Below are 18660 nucleotides of genomic sequence, written 5' to 3'. Positions count from 1 at the left end.
ATTAATTAATAAAATAATTACACATTTTTGTTACAAAACGTGTGCCAACTTATTTTCAGGGTATAACTTAAATGACCATGACATAGAAGATACAGCAAAGGAACAGACCATTCAGCTCAACCTACTGATTAGATCCTCAAATATTTAATTGTTGTAAATATATGTTTCAAAGTGAAAACTTTCTATGACTATAGGAAAAGAACAGATGGCTGGGACTAATTATAATGGTCTTTCAAAGAACTAGTCTGTCTTGTGAGCCATCCCTCTTTTGCTTTCTTCACCTTTGGCTTTCCCTTCATCATTCTGCAAAATAGTACATTGCAAAACACTCCGTTATTTCCAAGAGTACCGTATATACTCGAGTAAAAGTCAATCTCAAGTAAAAGTCGCTTTCCTCTTTTCGGCCAGAACATGTGGAATTTTCTATCTACGCAGTGTGAAAGTCGACCCTAGTTTTTAGCAGATAACAGATCAACATTTGCGAGTCAAGGTATTATCCTGTACATAAATGTTGCGATGAGGAAATGATTGGTGATACTGTATGACAGTCAAATGTGAGATAACTTTTTTTAATCAGAAATAGAAGCTAGAAATATTAGTTTGAAAAACTGAAGCAACACTAGACAAGAGAAAATGGTTAGGCACTTGTGAAATACAGTCATATACCAAAGTTGAAGTTTTGAAATTTCTTCATCATTTCGTGTAAAAATGCCCTCCAGGAAAACAAAACTTATACAGCAGCATTTAAACTGAAAGTTATTGAATTTGCACAGAAGACAAATAACTGTGTAGCAAGAGAATTTTGTATTTTGGCAAAACTTGTGAGAACCTGGAGCAAGATACCAACAAACTAACATCAGACAATGGCAAAGTGAAAATGTACCAACAGAGGTAAAACTGACAAGTTGCAACAATTGGGAAAAAAAATATTGCTGAGTGGGTACTTGAAAATCGTCAAAATGGAAAATGTGTTATTCGTGAAGTCGTCTGAATCCATGACAAAGTGAATCAAAGAAGGATGGAATTTCAGATTTTAAGGCGAGTGCTGGATGGTACACAAGGTTCATGAGAAGGCATGACTTAGCACTTTGGCTGAGAATTACAGTTGGAAAAAAAGTTGCCTGCTGAATTCAAGAATAAGATATTACAGTTTCACAAGTTTGTAAACAGAAATCAGCAGAAGGAAGGCTACAGGTTAGCATGCATTGGAAACATGGATAAAACACCTACTAGTTGCAACATGCTGGCAATGAACTGTGAACCAAACAGGAGAAAAAAATAGAGATAACAGACTTGAGGCTGTTTTTGTTAGAGAGAAGAAGGTTGAGAGGTGACTTAATTGAGATATATAAGATAATCAGAGGGTTTAGATTAGATTAGATTGCCTACAGTGTGGAAACAGGCCCTGTGGCCCAACAAGTCCACACCGCCCCTTGAAGCAACCCACCCTGACCCATCCCCCTGTAGCCCACACACCCCTGAACACTATGGGAAATTTAGCATGGCCAATCCACCTAATCTGCACATCTTTGGACTGTGGGAGGAAACCGGAGCACCCGGAGGAAACCCACGCAGTCACGAGGAGAATGTGCAAACTCCACACAGACAGTTGCCCGAGGCTGGAATCGAACCCGGGTCGGCAATCCCCTCCCTGGTTTCCCAGAGGATCCTAGGATAAATCCCATCCGGCCCAGGGGACTTATCTATTTTCACACTCTGTGGGATTTCTAATACCTCTTCCTTGTGAACCTCAATCCCACCAAGCCTAGTAGCCTGTATCTCAGTATTCTCCTCGACAACATTGTCGTTTTCTAGAGTGAATACTGTCAAAAAATATTCATTTAGTGCTTCCCTTATCTCCTCCGACTCCACACACAACTTCCCACTACTATCCTTGATTGGCTCTAATCTTACTCTCATCATTCTTTTATTCCTTAAATACCTATAGAAAGCTTTAGGGTTTACCCTGATCCTATCTGCCAACAACTTCTCATGTCTCCTTCTGGCTCTTCTGAGCTCTCTCTTTAGGTCTTTCCTGGCAACCTTGTAACCCTCAAGTGCCCTAACTGAGCCTTCACATCTCATCCGAACATAAGCTTTCTTCTTCCTCTTGACCAGAGATTCCACTTCCTTTGTAAACCACAGCTCCCACGCTTGACAGCTTCCTCCCTGCCTGACAGGACACATAGGAGCTTTTCCTTGAATAAGCTCCACATTTCTAATGTGCCCATCCCCTGCAGTTTCCTTCCCTATCCTATGCTCCCTAAATCTTGCCTAATCTCATCGTAGTTGCCTTTCTCCCAGCTATAACTCTTGCCCAGTGGTATACACCTATCCCTTTCCATCACTAAAGTAAACATAACAGAATTGTGATCGATATCACCAAAGTGCTCACCTACTTCCAAATCTAACACCTGGCCGGGCTCATTACCCAGTACCAAATCTAATGTGGCTTTGCCCCTTGTTGGCCTATCTACATACTGTGTCAGGAAGCCCTCCTGCACACACTGGACAAAAACTGACCCATCTATAGTACTTGAACTATAGTGTTCCCAGTCAATATTTGGAAAGTTGAAGTCCCCCATGACAACGACCCTGTCTCTCTCACTCCTATCGAGAATCATCTTTGCTATCCTTTCCTCTACGTATCTGGAACTATTCGGAGACCTATAGAAAACTCCCAACAGGGTGACCTCTCCTTTCCTCTTTCTAACCTCAGCCCACACTACCTTAGTTGACGAGTCCCCAAACATCCTTTCTGCAACTGTAATACTGTCCTTGACCAACAATGCCACACCTCCCCCTCTTTTACCATCTTCTCTGTTCTTACTGAAACGTCTAAATCCCGGAACCTGCAACAACCATTCCTGTCCCTGCTCTATCCATGTCTCCGAAATGGCCACAACATCGAAGTCTCAGGTACCAACCCATGCTGCAAGTTCACCCACCTTATTCCAGACGCTCCTGGCATTGAAGTAGACACACTTCAAACCAACTTCTTTCTTGCCGGTGCCATCTTGCATCCCTGAAACTTGATTTCAGACCTCCCTACTCTCAACCTTTTCTATACTCGAACTACAATTTTGGTTCCCATCCCCCTGCTGAATTAGTTTAAACCCACCCGAATAGCCTTAGCAAATTTCCCCCCCAGGATATTGGTACTCCTCTGGTTCAGGTGAAGAACATCCTGATGGCTGTTTTAAAGAGAAAAAACTTTGCTCATGGAGAAATTTCCAAAAGAAATTGCCATCCATGTGCATCTGCTGGATGGATGAAGTGGATACAGAAAATGGATAAAGTAAGTTTGAAATTTGTAACCTAGTGAACTATGCACGGAAAAGAATTTACTCGTCTGGGGTAAGTTTAGTTCACATCTATTGAAGAATGTTATTGATAATATCCAATCACATAACATTGACATAGCTGTAATTCCTGGTGGACTTACAAGTGTTTGCAACCAATAGATGTTAGTATCAATAAGCCATTTAGTGACATGATGAGGATGAAGTGGAGTAACTGGATGCTGGATGGTGAAAAAACATACACGAAAGGAGGCAGTATGCAGGCTCTGTATCCACCACTGATCTGAGAAACATTTGTTGATTCATGGAAGCAAGTAAAAGCTGACACTATTTTCAAGTCATTCAAGAAATGTGAAATTTTGAATGTGTTGGGCTACAGAGGGCGATTATCTATGGGGTGACATAAATGAGGAAGAAGAAGTGGATGGTGAGTTACCTCTACCTATGGACAGCGAAGCTGAAGAGGATCCATCTGATGATATGATTCACCCTGGTGATTATGAAGCTTTATTCAGTGTTGAAGATGTTGAACAGTGTGATTTTGCATGATTTAAATTAACTTTTGTATTTGACATGTTTGATTTAAGATGTACCATGTAATTGCGATTTAAAGATGTATTATAGTTCTACTTCACGTTTTGTATGTATAAATAGAAGCTCACTAGTCCATTTTTGTTTCTATTGTCTTTTACCAGTAACTGACATAATTTTTTTTCTCTCTTTACTCGTTTAGAGATCAATTGGGCTTCTGCTAGTGATACGGTATTTTGGACTGTATCATGAATTTCAGCCCCTTTAAACATAGCATCCATGTAATAGTCAACCCCATAAATTCAACCTTATAAAGAGTCAAAAAAGTTTGTTTTTTACATGAGTATAAACAGTGTATCTTGCTGTGAACATAGAGAGCAGAGGAGACTTAACTGGGCCAGATGAAACAATAAAGCAAAAGAAGCAATTGTTTACAATAGTTGAAACTGACTAATGCAGAACTTGGAGTAAACTATTATGAGTTTCTTTCCAATTTTCCCTGAGGTGCTGTCAGAGTCCACGTACACCAGAAAGACCCATCGCTTTCTCCTGCAACTATTTACAGTAAATGGCTGAACTCTTTGTGTCCTGCCTCCCATTGTTGATGACTATGTTGATCGCTCTCTCTTTTCAGTGTCCTCCACCACCCAAAACTGCTGTCATCATCCATTACACAAATCCTTTATCTGTAAGCCATTGCAAACTATTGTTAGACTTCAACCTCCCTTTTAAATGTGTTGCCACCTCACAAAACTATGCCCACCTTTTCAGTGGAACTCAGAATGATCAAATTATTGGGATGGTTTCAGTCCTGATGTGTCCAGGCCTGCTCTTTGCAAGGGCAACTCAGCAAGTTCCATTTCTCTGCTCTTTCCGCATAGCAGTGCAGATTTAATTCTCTTTGGACAGTTGAATCCCTTTTGAAAGCTAAAATTAGCTCTGCCTCCATTATGCTCTCAGGAGCTGTATTCCACATCCTAGCTACTCATTTTCCAGGATTCTGCATTTTGTATTGACAGCTTTCTCAATCTTTTCATGTCATAAAGCCATAGAAGTCTACAGCACAGAGAAAGAACCTTTAGCCAATTAGGCCTGCGCCAGTCAAATACAGGCACCTAACTGTTATAATCCAATTTTCCAGGACTGGTATGCCTTGGCATCACAAGTAAATATCAAAATACTTCTTAAATGTTCTGAGGGTTTCTGCGTCTACCATCTTTCTAGGCAGTAAGTTCCAGATTTCCATCACCCTCTGGGTGAATTTATTTTTCCTCACATCTCCTCTGAACCTCCTGCTCCTGTTGTTAAATATATACACCCAATCATTGAGCCCTCTATCTAGGGGAAACGTTCCTTTCTGTTTATCTGTCTCTACCCCTCATAATTTTCCATATCTCAACTGTGACCCTGGCCCCCAAAGTCTCCTCTGCTCCAAGAAAAACAAGCCCGGCTTATACAATTTCTCTTCATAGCTAAAACCTTCCAGCCCAGGCAACATCCTGGTAAATCTCCTGTACATCATCTGCAGTGGAATCACACCCTTTCTTTAATGAGGATTCCAGAACTGCACTCAATATTCCACCTACAGTCTAACTAACACTTTGTACAGTTTCAAAATAACGTCCCTGCTTTTAAACTCTGTGCTAATAATGGCAAGTATCCCATAGGCCTTCTTAATATTTTATTTACCTGCCTTCATACCTAAACATCCCTCTGATACTTGGTGCTGCCCAACATCCTACTATTCATCATTTATTCTCGTTGCCTTGATTGTTTTGCCTAAGTGAATCAGCTTACACTAATTGGGATTGAATTCCATTTGCCACTGATCATCAGACCAGCCTGCCTATATCTTCAAATCATCTAAAGCTATCTGCTTTGCTCTTCACCTAAGATGGTGTCATAAGGGGCAGACATTGTAAAAGCTTTTCACTGTACTTCTATAAGGGAGTGCATGTGACAATAAAGGATATTCTATTCTATTCTGTTCTATTCCATTCTATTCACTATTTACCACACCCCAATTTTCATATCATCCATGAACTTACTGATCAACCTTCCTGCATTCAAGTCTAAATCATTTATTTACATATCACAAACAGCAAGGGACCCAAAATTCATCCCTGCAGAACTCCACCGGACACAGGCTTCCAGTCAGAATAATACCCCTTGATCAATACCCTCTGCTTCCTTCCCCCTCAGCCAATTCAATTAGCCACATATCTTCTTGAAGTCTCTCACTAACACTCCTTACATTTCATAATAGTTGTGTACAAATTCTAATGAATTGGATTATAACAGTTAGGTGCCTGTATTTGACTGGCGCAGACCTAATTGGCAAAAGGTTCTTTCTCTGTGCTGTAGACTTCTATGGCTTTATGACATTAACTCTGATTTCTCACGACGGATGCTGCCAGATCTGCTGAAATTTTCAGGTAATTTCTGTTTTTATACAAATTCCGTATTACCTAGAGATTTTATAATTGTGCCTTGCGGACTGAAAATTAGATTACAAGGAGCAAGAGTCCTGATACCAATCATTGGGATTCTTACTATATACCACCTTCCGGTCTGAGAAATGACCGGGCTCGATGATTCTCTGATTCCTGTTGCTCACCAGATCCTTGGGCTAACTATCCCCTTAATTCCACTGGCTTCAACTTGACAGACCACCCTGTCAAGTAGCACTTTGTCAAAGAAAATTTGATCAAATTAGTTAAATGGTATCTGTGCTGACTTCCTTATACTGAATTTTTCCAAGTGACTTAATTTTGTACCGATTTATAGTAGTTATACCAGTTTATACCAGATTTTGGCTGTCTCCATAGCCCTGATTTGAAAAAGGTACAATATTCCTTTTGCTTCAACAAGTTCCTTTTGCTACATCAAACAGCGTACCGAGTATTTCTAGTGTGTGTAAATATGTTACGTGGTGGCATCCACTACAGAATGATCTTAAATTGGTTTTCAGTGTGACTCTGAGCACATTTGGGACTATTTAATAGGTGATTTCCAAAATCTGGATCACTCTTTTCTGTGGCTTGCAAGCACAGGCTGGTTGAGTATGAGCAGCCTGTTGCCCAAGTGAACATTCATCATAACAAAGTGTGGAGCTGGATGAACACAGCAGGCCAAGCGGCATCTCAGGAGCACAAAAGCTGACGTTTCAGGCCTAGACCCTTCATCATGAAGGGTCTAGGCCCCAAACGTCAGCTTTTGTGCTCCTGAGATGCTGCTTGGCCTGCTGTGTTCATCCAGTTCCACACTTCGTTATCTTGGATTCTCCAGCATCTGCAGTTCCCATTATCACTGAATATTCATCATGGTGTGTTTTGTAAATGCGCTCCACCAGCCATTTGAATGTACAGTCTACATACCTACATACATGGCATCACACTGGCACTGGAACTCATACATTACATTGCTCATTTGTGCGGTAGCTAAAGTGACTTGACTGCATCCTGTTTGTGGAGAAAATCACGAGAAGATTCACTACCCAGTAGGAGCAGTATGAGAAACCTTGTCCTTCTATGATAATCTGAGGTAGACCAGGCACCAGTCAGGACCTAAATTAGTGGGCACTGACCCTTTCGTAAGTGATAATTTGATTAGGGTATCAATCATTAGGCAGGATAATATGATTGATATCCCCAATCTCAGCATTCAGCTTCCATGATGAACAGATGGTTAGAGCTCTCTTCATGAGTTTGCCCAACCATACAAAAGCAAAATTAGAAGGGTTCATCGTCATCTTTACTTGTCACCATCACTCCATTAAACATAAAGCCACAGCTCACAAGGAAAGCATTAATGTCAGAGATAATGGGAACTGCAGATGCTGGAGATTCCAAGATAATAAAATGTGAGGCTGGATGAACACAGCAGGCCAAGCAGCATCTCAGGAGCACAAAAGCTGACGTTTCGGGCCTAGACCCTTCATCAGAGAGGGGGATGGGGGGAGGGAACTGGAATAAATAGGGAGAGAGGGGGAGGCGGACCGAAGATGGAGAGTAAAGAAGATAGGTGGAGAGGGTGTAGGTGGGGAGGTAGGGAGGGGATAGGTCAGTCCAGGGAAGACGGACAGGTCAAGGAGGTGGGATGAGGTTAGTAGGTAGCTGGGGGTGCGGCTTGGGGTGGGAGGAAGGGATGGGTGAGAGGAAGAACCGGTTAGGGAGGCAGAGACAGGTTGGACTGGTTTTGGGATGCAGTGGGTGGGGGGGAAGAGCTGGGCTGGTTGTGTGGTGCAGTGGGGGGAGGGGATGAACTGGGCTGGTTTAGGGATGCAGTGGGGGAAGGGGAGATTAATGTCTTATAGGTTATGGTATTTAAATTAGCATGAGTCATCAACAGATATTTTTCAAAAAAAAATAACTGATATATATTTCTGTACACTTCAGAACACTCTCTCCTTTTCAGCTTCTCATTCCCTTTTTCAGTCCATCTCTCCCCAGCACAGAAGCACAATTGCCCCACTCTAAACAGTCTTACTCCCTTTTAGCCCAGCAGTCTCAATTCTCTAAACTACTGTCTTAGTTCCTGGGCCTTGGCCTTACTTCTGACAAACGACCCTCACTATCTACAGCTAGTTCCTCCACTCCCTGCAGCAATCAGCTTCACTTTCAAATCTGTGTGAATGTTCCAGGGTGTTTTCCAAATGCTCCATGGGGAATAGCTCCCTTTCACCCTGCGTAACTTGACTGCAGTTGTTTGATTTATCTTGACACACTTCTTGTATGTCGAGATAAACGTTAAATGTTCTGACAAAATCCCTTTACCTGACAAGGATTGCAAGATTACAGATAGTGTCTCCATTGTTGCCATTCTTACTTTTCTCAGTATCCTCAGAAATAGCTAAGGCAATCCTAATGCTTTATCAACGAAAGTACAGCCAACATCGCTAATAACTCCTCTTTTTCAAGGTTTCGCACATCCGACATCTCAGATGACCCCTTTTTCATGATAATTGTGGCAGCAGCTTCTTCCTTCGGAAAGATGGATGGAAAGTACTCTCTGTACATTAGCCATGCTCACGTGTAAACCACATCAAGATCCCATCACATTTTTTCTCATTCTTTTATTATTTATCTGACTAGATAAAACGTTTGCAATCCCTTGATGTTTGCTATGAGTCTGTTATCATACTCTCTCATTTCTGCAGTTTTGTCTTCCCTCACTTCCACTTGAAACTTTCTGCATTCAGCTTGGTTCTCATGTGCATTATCAACCTAACATCAACAGTATGAACTGTTGATGAACAGTATGAACAATATGATTCCAACTGAAGTCTCATCCCTCATGTTTTGAATCCCCCCAGGATCATAGACATGTCTGTGATGTTCAATGTTCCACAGACAGCTACTCTCGCTGTATCCTGAGATCCACACTCAATGCCATGCAGCGTCACATACACACTCTCGACCTTTCTTTCCAACAGCATTGCATCACACTGGCTCAGGCTGCACCACTCCGCAGTTCCACTTCATCCTCCAGCTCATTCATCAGACTAACAAGAAACATCTTTTTTTCCTTTCAGGCATCAAGGCCCACACGTTGCAACAACTCAGAAATATCCACGGCCCTCTGGAAACTTCCTCTCCTCCCCTTCCCTCTGACTCCATCTCTTCTCCCGACCCCACCTCCTGTCAGGTATTCACCATCCCTCCTAACCTTGCACGTTCTGATGCTGAATGTTCTGTACTCAGCAAAGGTCTTTATTCCTCTGTGTCCCCACCTTAATGAATTTCGGGCATGACATGATGCCGAACACCTCTTCTGCCATCTTCGCATCTGTGCCCATTTCTTTGGACAACAGTCCACTCCCCATCGCACACACCCCTTTGCCCAGTTCCAAAACTCTCCTGCCACCTGGATCCCTCCCTCTGACCTTTCACCTGCGCTCGATCTGTTCATTGAGAACTATTGATGTGATATGGGTCACCTCAATTTCTCTGCCCCCTCCCTCACCCAATCCAACCTATCTCCCTCTGAACTGACTGCACTCCATGCACTTAGATCCAGTCCTGACATTGTTATTAAGCCTGCCGATAAGGGTGATGCTGTTGTAGTCTGGCATTGCCGAGGCTGAGTCCCAGCTCTCAGGTACCTCCTCCAACCTTCCCCTGGGCTGTGACCATGCCATGATACATCAAACCATTGTTCCTGCCATGGTAGCTGACCTCATTTCATCTGGTGACCTCCCCTACACTGTTTCCGAGCTGATAGTCCCTCAGTCCCGCACAGCGCGGTTCTACCTCCTCCCAAAAATCCACAATCAGGACTGCCCAGGCAAGCCCATTGTTTCAGCCTGCTCCTGCCCTACAGAACACGTCACTTCCTACCGTGACTCAATCTTCTCTCCCCTGGTCCAATCCCTCCCCACATACATCCAAGATTCCTCTGACTCTTTATGCCGGTTGCAAAATTTCCAGTATGGAGGCTCCAACCGCCTCCTCTTTACCATAAACATGTTATCCCTTTATAGATCCATTCCCTACCAGAAGAGTTTTAGGGCTCTCCATTTCTTCCTGGAGCAAAGACCTGAACTGTCTCCAATCACCATCACTCTCATCTGCTTGGCCAAGCACATCCACACCTTCAACAACTTCGCTTTTAACTCTTCTCATTCCCTTCAGGTCAAAAGGCTGGCCATGAGTTCCCACATAGGCCCCAGTTATGCCTGAATCTTCATGGGATTCCTTGTTCCAGTCCTATTCCGGCCCCCACTCCACAGCTCTTTCTCCGATATGTCAATGATATCATTGGTACTGCTTCCCTCTCTCGTCTAGAATTGGAAAAGTTCATCAATTTTGTTCCAAATTTCCACCCAGCCCCCACTTTCACCTGGTCTATCTCTGACTCCTCCCTTCCATTCCTCGACATCTGTTTCCATTTCTGGGGATAAACTGGCCACTAATAACTATTACAAAACCACTGACTCCCACAGGTTCCTGGACTATACATCCTCGCACCCCACTTCCTGTAAAGACTCCATCCCATTCTCTCAGTTCCTCTGTTGCCATCACATATGTTCAGATGAGGCCAACTTCAACAAGGGAGCCTCTGAAATGACCACTTTCTTCCTCAACTGAGGATTCCCCAGCTCCGTTGTTGACATGGCCCTCAACCTGGTCCAACCCATCTCCCGTGCTCCCACCCTCACTCCTCTTTTCCCTCTTGCAACAGTGACAGGGTTCCCCTGGCCTTTAGCTACTATCCCACCAGCATCCACATCCAGAAGACCATCAGATGCCACTTCAACTATCTTTAGTGAGCTGCCACCACCAGACACATATTCCCCTCCCCTCCCTTATCCTCCTTCCACACAGACCATTTCCACCAGGACACACTGGACCACTCTTCATTCATACCAACACCAACACGCAACCCCCTCCCGATCTCCACGTGCCCACAGCACCTTCCCCTGTAACCGGTGAAGGTGCAACACCGCCCCATTTACCTCCTCCCTCCCCAATATCCAAGGGCCCAAACATACCTTTCAGGTGAAGCAACACTTCACCTGCAACTCCCAGAAGCTAAACTACTGCATTCGCTGCTCACAATGTGGCCTCCTCTACATTGGAGAAGCAAAGCATAGACTGGGTGACTGATTCGCAGAACATCTACGCTCTGCTCACTAAAAAGATCCTGAGCTTCCAATTGCCTGCCACTTTAACACCCCACTCTGTTCACTGGCCAGCATCCCTGCCTCTGGCTTGCTGCAGTATTCCAGCAAAGCTCAGTGCAAGCTGGAAGAACAACACCTCATTTTCCACTTGGGGACCCTGCAGCCCTCCAGACTCAATATTGCATTCAATAACTTTAGGGCCAAAGGTCTCCCATGTCCCAGTCTCCCCATCCTACACACCAGGCCTTGTTACCACATAGCCTAGCATTACACACCCCCTGTTGTTAGTCACTAACAGTCCCTATTAACAACTACTCACCCTCCCAGCCTGATCGTTAGCAACTCCTTTTGTCTGTCCAACTGCTCTTCTCTCTCTTTGGGCTCTATCCTATTGGTTATTCCATATCTCATTCCCTCCCTATTTTCTGCGTATAAACTGACGCTTTCCCAGATACCATTTGGGGAAGGGTCACCAGACCCAAAACATGAACTGATTTTCTCTTTACAGATGCTGCGAGACCTTCTGTTTCTGTTGTTAAGTATGAACCCCTTTTCTGTTTAACTTTATTGTTTGCTCTCATTTGTCAACAAGGGATCTCTGGCTATACTTGTCTGTCATTTATTGCCTTTGAGAATGCACTTTAACTGTATATGAACTATCTCTCCCTTCAAGACAACCTATTGTACTGTGACTACTTTGTCTGCCAATCTTTGATTCTGATTTGGTGGGGCCTGATTTAATTTCCTGCAACTGAAAATGAAATATTTACTCTGGATTGCTCCTTGCCCTTTTGTGACCCTCTGCTAAATGTCTGCTAAATACTGTTAAAGAGCTGACAAGATTCCAAAGAACTGTCAAATTGTCAAAGAACCTCACAAGGGGAAAAAAGTACTGAGGAAATTATGGGGCCCAAATATTTATATGTCCCTAGGGTTCTGGAATGGTGTCAATGGGTTAGCAAATAGAAATTCTAACACATTTATTCAAGAAAGTAGGGAGGCAGAAAGCAGGAAGCTATTGGCCAGTTAGCCTGCCATTTGACATAGTCAAGGTGCTAAAATCCATTATTAAGGTGCTATAGCAGGATACTTAAGGAATCACAATTTTGATCAAGCAGAGCCAATATGCTTTGGTAAAAAGTCTTTATTTAACTAACCTATTAGAGTTTATCTATTAGATAAAATAACATCCATGGTTGATAAAGGGGACCCAGTAGATGCTGTGTACTTAGATATCAAAAAAGGTGTTTGATAATATACCATACCAATGGTTGCGGCACAAGATTGGTGGTGCAGAGAGTTACATATTAACATGGATAAAATTATTGCCTGCCCCATGCTGCCCTTGAAAAGCTGGTGGTGCGCTGCCCTCTTGAACTGACGTTGAGCTATTATTGGAGGTTGACCCACAATTCTGTTACAGAGAGACTTATAAACTTTAGACCCAGTGACAGTGAAGGAATGGTGATATTGCTCACTGGTACATAAAGTGGAGTCACTTGGTTTCAGGGTGAGCTGGCAAAATGGATACAGCATGGTGAGTGACTTGGAGAGGACCTTGCTGGTGGCGGTGTTTCCATGTATCTGCTGCCCTTGTTCTTCAAGATGGAAGTGATTGTGAATTTGGAAGGTCCTGGCTAAGGATCTTTGATGATTTTCTGCGGTCCATCTTGTAGATTGTACTCAATGCTGTTACTGAGTGTCAGTGATGGAGGGAGTGGATACTTGTGGAGTAGTGCCAATCCAGTGGGCGGCTTTCTCCTGATGGTGCCAAGCTTCTTGAATGTTGTTTGGATTGCACCTATCCAGGTAAGTGGGGAATACTCCATCACACTCCTGGCTTGTACCTTGTAGTAGATGGACAGGCTTGGGGAGTCATAGAATCTCTACAGTATGGAAGCAGGCCCTTTGGCCCATTGAGTTCGGACCAACCCTCCAAAAAGCATCCCACCCATACCCATCCCCATCCCCTTACCTGTATCTCTGTAACCCTGCATTTTCGATGGCCAATCCAACTAACCTGTGTACCTTTGGACTATGGGAGGAAACCAGAGCACCTGGAGGAAACCTGGAGAATGTGCAAACTCCACGCAGACAGTGGCCTGAGGGTGGAATTGAACCTGGGTCCCTGGTGCTGTGAGGCAGCAGTGCTAACCATTAAGACACCATAGCTACAGTTGACCCACATGCTGTAGATTGACCCACAATTCCATTAGGGAGAGAATTACAAGATTTTGACTCAGTAACACTGAAGGAATGGCGATATGTCAGACTAGTACAAAAGGTGAAGTCACGTGGTATCAGGATGAGCTGGCAAGATGGATACAGAACTGGATCAGTCATAGGAGACTGATGGTAGTGGTGAAAGGATGTTTTTTGGAATGGAGGGGTGTGACTAACAGTGTTCCACTGAGATCAGTGCTGGGACCTCTGCAGTTCTACATTTATCTACATAAATGATTTAGAGGAAAACATGGCTGGTCTAATTAGAAAGTTTGCAGATGATACAAAGATTGGCAGAGGTCTGGATGGTGAAGAGGATTTTCAGAAGATACGGCAAGATATAGATCAGTTGGAGGCATGGGCAGAAAAATGGCAGATGGAGCTTAAACCGGACATATGTGAGGTGATGCATTTTGGAAGATCAACTACAAATGGAAATTATACAGTGAATGACAGAACCCTAGGAGTATTGATAAACCGAGAGATCTGGGTGTGCAGGTCCACAGATCACTGAAGGTGGCACGTCAGTAGATAAGGTAGTAAAAAAGGAACAAAAAGTGAAGTTGCTGGAAAAGCTCTGCAGGTCTGGCAGCATCTGTGAAGAAAAATCAGACTTTTGGCCCCAGTGATCCTTGCTCAGAAGTGATGCAGTTTGGAAAATATTGGTTTATATGCAGAAGATAAGGTGGGGGGAGTAAACGATAGGTGGGGATAGAGTCTAAAGAGAGAGAACAACAGTTGGGCAGACAAAAGAGTTGATAACAAACAAAAACAAAGTTGCTGGAAAAGCTCAGCAGGTCTGGCAGCATCTGTGAAGGATAATAATTTTAGAGATTCTAATTTTTCGGGTCAGGTGACCCTTCTTCAGAGTTGATAAAGGAGGCTGTCAGTCGTTAACAATAGACAGTGTGTAATGGCAGCCTATGTGATAACAAGGCCTGGTATGTGGGCTAAGGGGCTAGGACATGAGGGAGTTCAGGTCCTAAAATTATTGAGGTCGACATTGAGTCTGGAGAGCTGCTGAATCCCCAAGCAGAAAATGAGGTGTTACTCTTCCAACAAGTGCTGAGCTTTGCTGGAACATAGCTGAAAACCAGAGACAGAGATATTGGCCAAGAAACGTGGTGGTGTGTTAAAGTGACAGGCACCTATCAGTTCAGGGCCTTCCTTGCAAGCAGAACAATCTGTCTTGTGAAGTGGTCACCCAGTCTATGTTTCATTTCCCCAATGTAGAGGAGACCACATTGTGAGCACCATGTACAATTCACTAGATTTTGGCAACTGCAGGTAAAGTGCATCTTCACCTGGAAGGTGTATTTGGGTCCTTACATACTGGGGATGGAGGAGGTAAATGGGCAGGTGTTACGCCCACGTTGGTTGCAGGGGAAGGTGCTGTGGGGCTATGGGTTTTTTGGGAGTGAAGGAAAAGTGGTGCAGGGTGTCCTGGAGGGAGTGGTCAGTGCGGAAGGAGGACAAGGGAGGGGAGGGGAATATGTGTCTGTTGGTAGCATCTTGCTCGAGGTGGCGGAAATGGCATCTGATGATCTTCTGGATGTGGATGCTGGTAGGATGGCCGGTAAGGAAAAGGGGGACCCTATCACTGTTGTGGGAGGGAAGAGAAGAGCTGAGAGCGGAAGTACAGGAGATGGGTCAGACCTGGTTGAGGGCCCTGTCGACAACAGTGTTGGGGAATCCTCATTTGAGGAAGAAGATGGACATTTCAGAGGTTCCCTTGTTGAAATTGACCTCATTCGAACACATGCAACTGAGGCGGAGGAACTGAGAATGCAATGGAGTCTTTACAGGAAGCAGGGTGTGAAGATATGTCGTCCAGGTAGCTGTAGGAGTTAGTGAGTTTGTAATGGATATTAGTGGCTTGTCTATCCCCAGAAATGGAAACAGAGATGTCAAGGAAGGGAAGGGAGGAGTTGGAGGTAGACCAGGTGAAAGTGAGGGCTTAGGAGAAATTGAAAGTGAAATCGGCGAACTTTTCCAATTCCAGACGAGAGAGGGAAACAGCACCCCGATGATACCATCGGTATATCAGAGAAAGCATTGTGGGTGGAGGCCGAAATAGGACTGGAATAAGGAATGTCCCACGTACCCCACAAAGACAATAACAGGCATACCTAGGGCCCATGTGGATACCCATGGCCGCCCTTCTGACCTGAAGAAAATGAGAGGAATTAACAGAGAAATTGTTCAGGGTGAGGTCAAGCTCAGCTAAGTGGAGAAGGGTGGTGGTGGGAGGGGGGAAGGGGTGTGATGGTTCAGGTCTTTGCTCCAGGAAGAAGCAGAGAGCCCTCAGATCCTCGTGGTGGGGAATGGACATGCAAAAGGAGTGCACATCCATGGTAAACTAAGGGGAAATGAAGCATAGTCTAGGCCACCACCTTACAGAACATCTACGTTCTGCCCTCAAAAAAGACCTTGAGTTTCCAGTTTCATGCCACTTTTAACACACTACACACTTCCCTGACCAACATCTCTGCCTTTGGCTTGCTGCTGTGTTCCAGCGAAGCTCAGTGCAAACTGGAGGGACAACTCTTCATTTTCCACTTGGGGACACAGCAGCCCTCTAGACTCAATATCAAGTTCAATAATTTTAGGGTCTGAACTCTCCCATGTCCTAACCCCCTACCCCACACACCAGACCTTGTTATCACAAAGTCTGCCATTGCACACTACCTATTGTTGGTCGCTAACAGCCCCCATTAAAAGATACTCTCCTAGCCAAATTATTGTCCACTCCTTTGTTTGTCCAAATGTTCTTCTCTCTCTTTGGGCTCAATCCCCACCGATCATTTACTCCCCACCCCCTCCCTCCACCCTATCAACACCAACATCTCCCTCACTACATCAGTTCTCAGAAAGGGTCACCAGACCTGAAATGTTAACTCTGATTTCTCTTCACAGATGCTGTTAGACATGCTGAGCTTTCCCAGAAACTTCTGTTTTGTTCCTGATTTACAGCATCTGCAGTTCTTACTGTTTTTATTTGGTGAAAAAGGCGAATGGCATGCTTGCCTTCATTGGAAGGAGCATTCAGTATAAGGATAGACAAGTTATGCTGCAGCTTTATAGAACATTAGTTAGGCCACACTTGCAATATTGCATACAATTCTGGTCACCACATTACCAGAGGATGTTTTTGGCTTGGAGAGGGTGCAGAATAAGTTTACCAGGATGTTGCCCAGTCTGGGGGATTTTAGCTATGAAGTAAGGTTGGATAGGCTGAATTTGTTTTCACTGGAACGCAGGAGATTGAGAGGCAACCTGATAGACATTTATAATATTGTGAATGGCATGGATGAAGTGGAAAGTATGAGGCTGTTTCCCAGTGTGGAGGGGTCAATTACTGGGGGACACAGGTTCAAGGTGCAAAGGGCAAGTTTGAAAGAGATGTGCGAAGCACATTTTTCACACAAAGGGTGGTGAATGCCTTGGAACATGCTGCCAGAGGAGTTGATGGAAGCAGACACAATAGCAGTGTTGAAAAAAACAACTGGACGAATGCATGGTTGGGAAGAAAATAGATGGATTCAGATGCTGTGAGTATACAGTTTTGATATACAAGGACAAAATGTGTCATTGCAGGCTTAGAGGGCCAAAGGGCCTGTTCCTGTGCTAGAGGATTTCAGAACCCTCTCCCCATCCCCCTCTGATGAAGGGTCTAGGCCTGAAATGTCAGCTTTTGTGCTCCTGAGATGCTGCTTGGCCTGCTGTGTTCATCCAGCTTCACACTTTGTTATCTTGGATTCTCCAGCATCTGCAGTTCCCATTATCTCTGTTCCTGTGCTGTATTCTTCTTTGTTCTTTCTTTGATACATTTCCAAGTCAGGAGGTGAGTTACTCATCACAGTATTCTTAGCCTCTGACCTGCTCTTGTTCACAATGGGTTTATGTGACAAGTTCAGTTGAGTTTCTGATCAATGATAACCCCCCAAGTTGTTTACATTTGGGGATTCAGTGATGGCAACACTATTGAATGTCAAGGGACAGTGTTTGGATTGTCTCTTTGCCATCTATAATGATGACCCGCATGAGGGGACCAAATATATGATTGTTAAGCTTCCCAATGATATGAAGATAGTACAATTATTTCCAATATGTATTGGTAAGTTAGATGAAGGAAGTGAATGTACTGTAGCCAAGTTTGCACCTGGCACAAAAATAGGTGGGAAGGTAAGTGGTGAGGATGACACAGAATCTGCAGAGGGATATAGACAGACTAGGCAAGTGGGCAAGAGCTTGACAGATGGAATATATAATGTGGAAAATTGTGAGGTTATGCACATTGTTTTCAATTCCCTCCATGGCATCATTCCTTCTTACCCCTGTAGACTCTTCTAACTCCACAGCCCTCTGAGATGTTGCTCGTCTACTCTGGCCCTTTTAAGTATTTCTGACGTTAATTGTTCAACTTTTATTGGCTGTGCTTTTACATCATGCCTAAGCTCTGGAATTCTCTCCCTTGAAACCTTTCCTGTCTTCTTGCTCTTTAAATCTACCTTTTCAACCAAGTTTTTGGTCATCTGCCTTGCTATCTCATTTTGTGGATAGCTGTTAAAATTTACTGCTATAAAACACCTTGGGACATACTATTACAAGAAAGACACGATAAAAAAGCAAGTTTTTGGTTTGAAATGTGACATTCCTAAGGATATACCTAGTTGCTAGTCCCAGAGGTGGCCAATTAAGAAGGTGTCTCAGGAAAGCCATCCAATTAATATGACTGGGTGGATCACCAATAGGCAGGCCCAGTAAGAGTGCTTCCAGTCGTACCCAATTGGTAGATCCACTACAAGTTATGGACACAGTTGCAGGACAATGCGAAGATTCCTTAAGGTTCTCTAACTTCAGTCTTCAGGTCCCTCTCCAAACCTTCCAGCTGGGAAGATCTAGTTCAATATTGCTGAATAAAAACTGAAAGAACTGCGGATGCTGTAAATCAGGAACAAAAACAGAAGTTGCTGGAAA

This window comes from Stegostoma tigrinum, chromosome 1 (genome assembly GCF_030684315.1).
Source record: "Stegostoma tigrinum isolate sSteTig4 chromosome 1, sSteTig4.hap1, whole genome shotgun sequence".
Classification (NCBI taxonomy): Eukaryota; Metazoa; Chordata; class Chondrichthyes; order Orectolobiformes; family Stegostomatidae; genus Stegostoma; species Stegostoma tigrinum.
The sequence above is the reverse complement of the archived record's forward strand: the minus strand, read 5'-3'. Positions refer to the sequence as shown.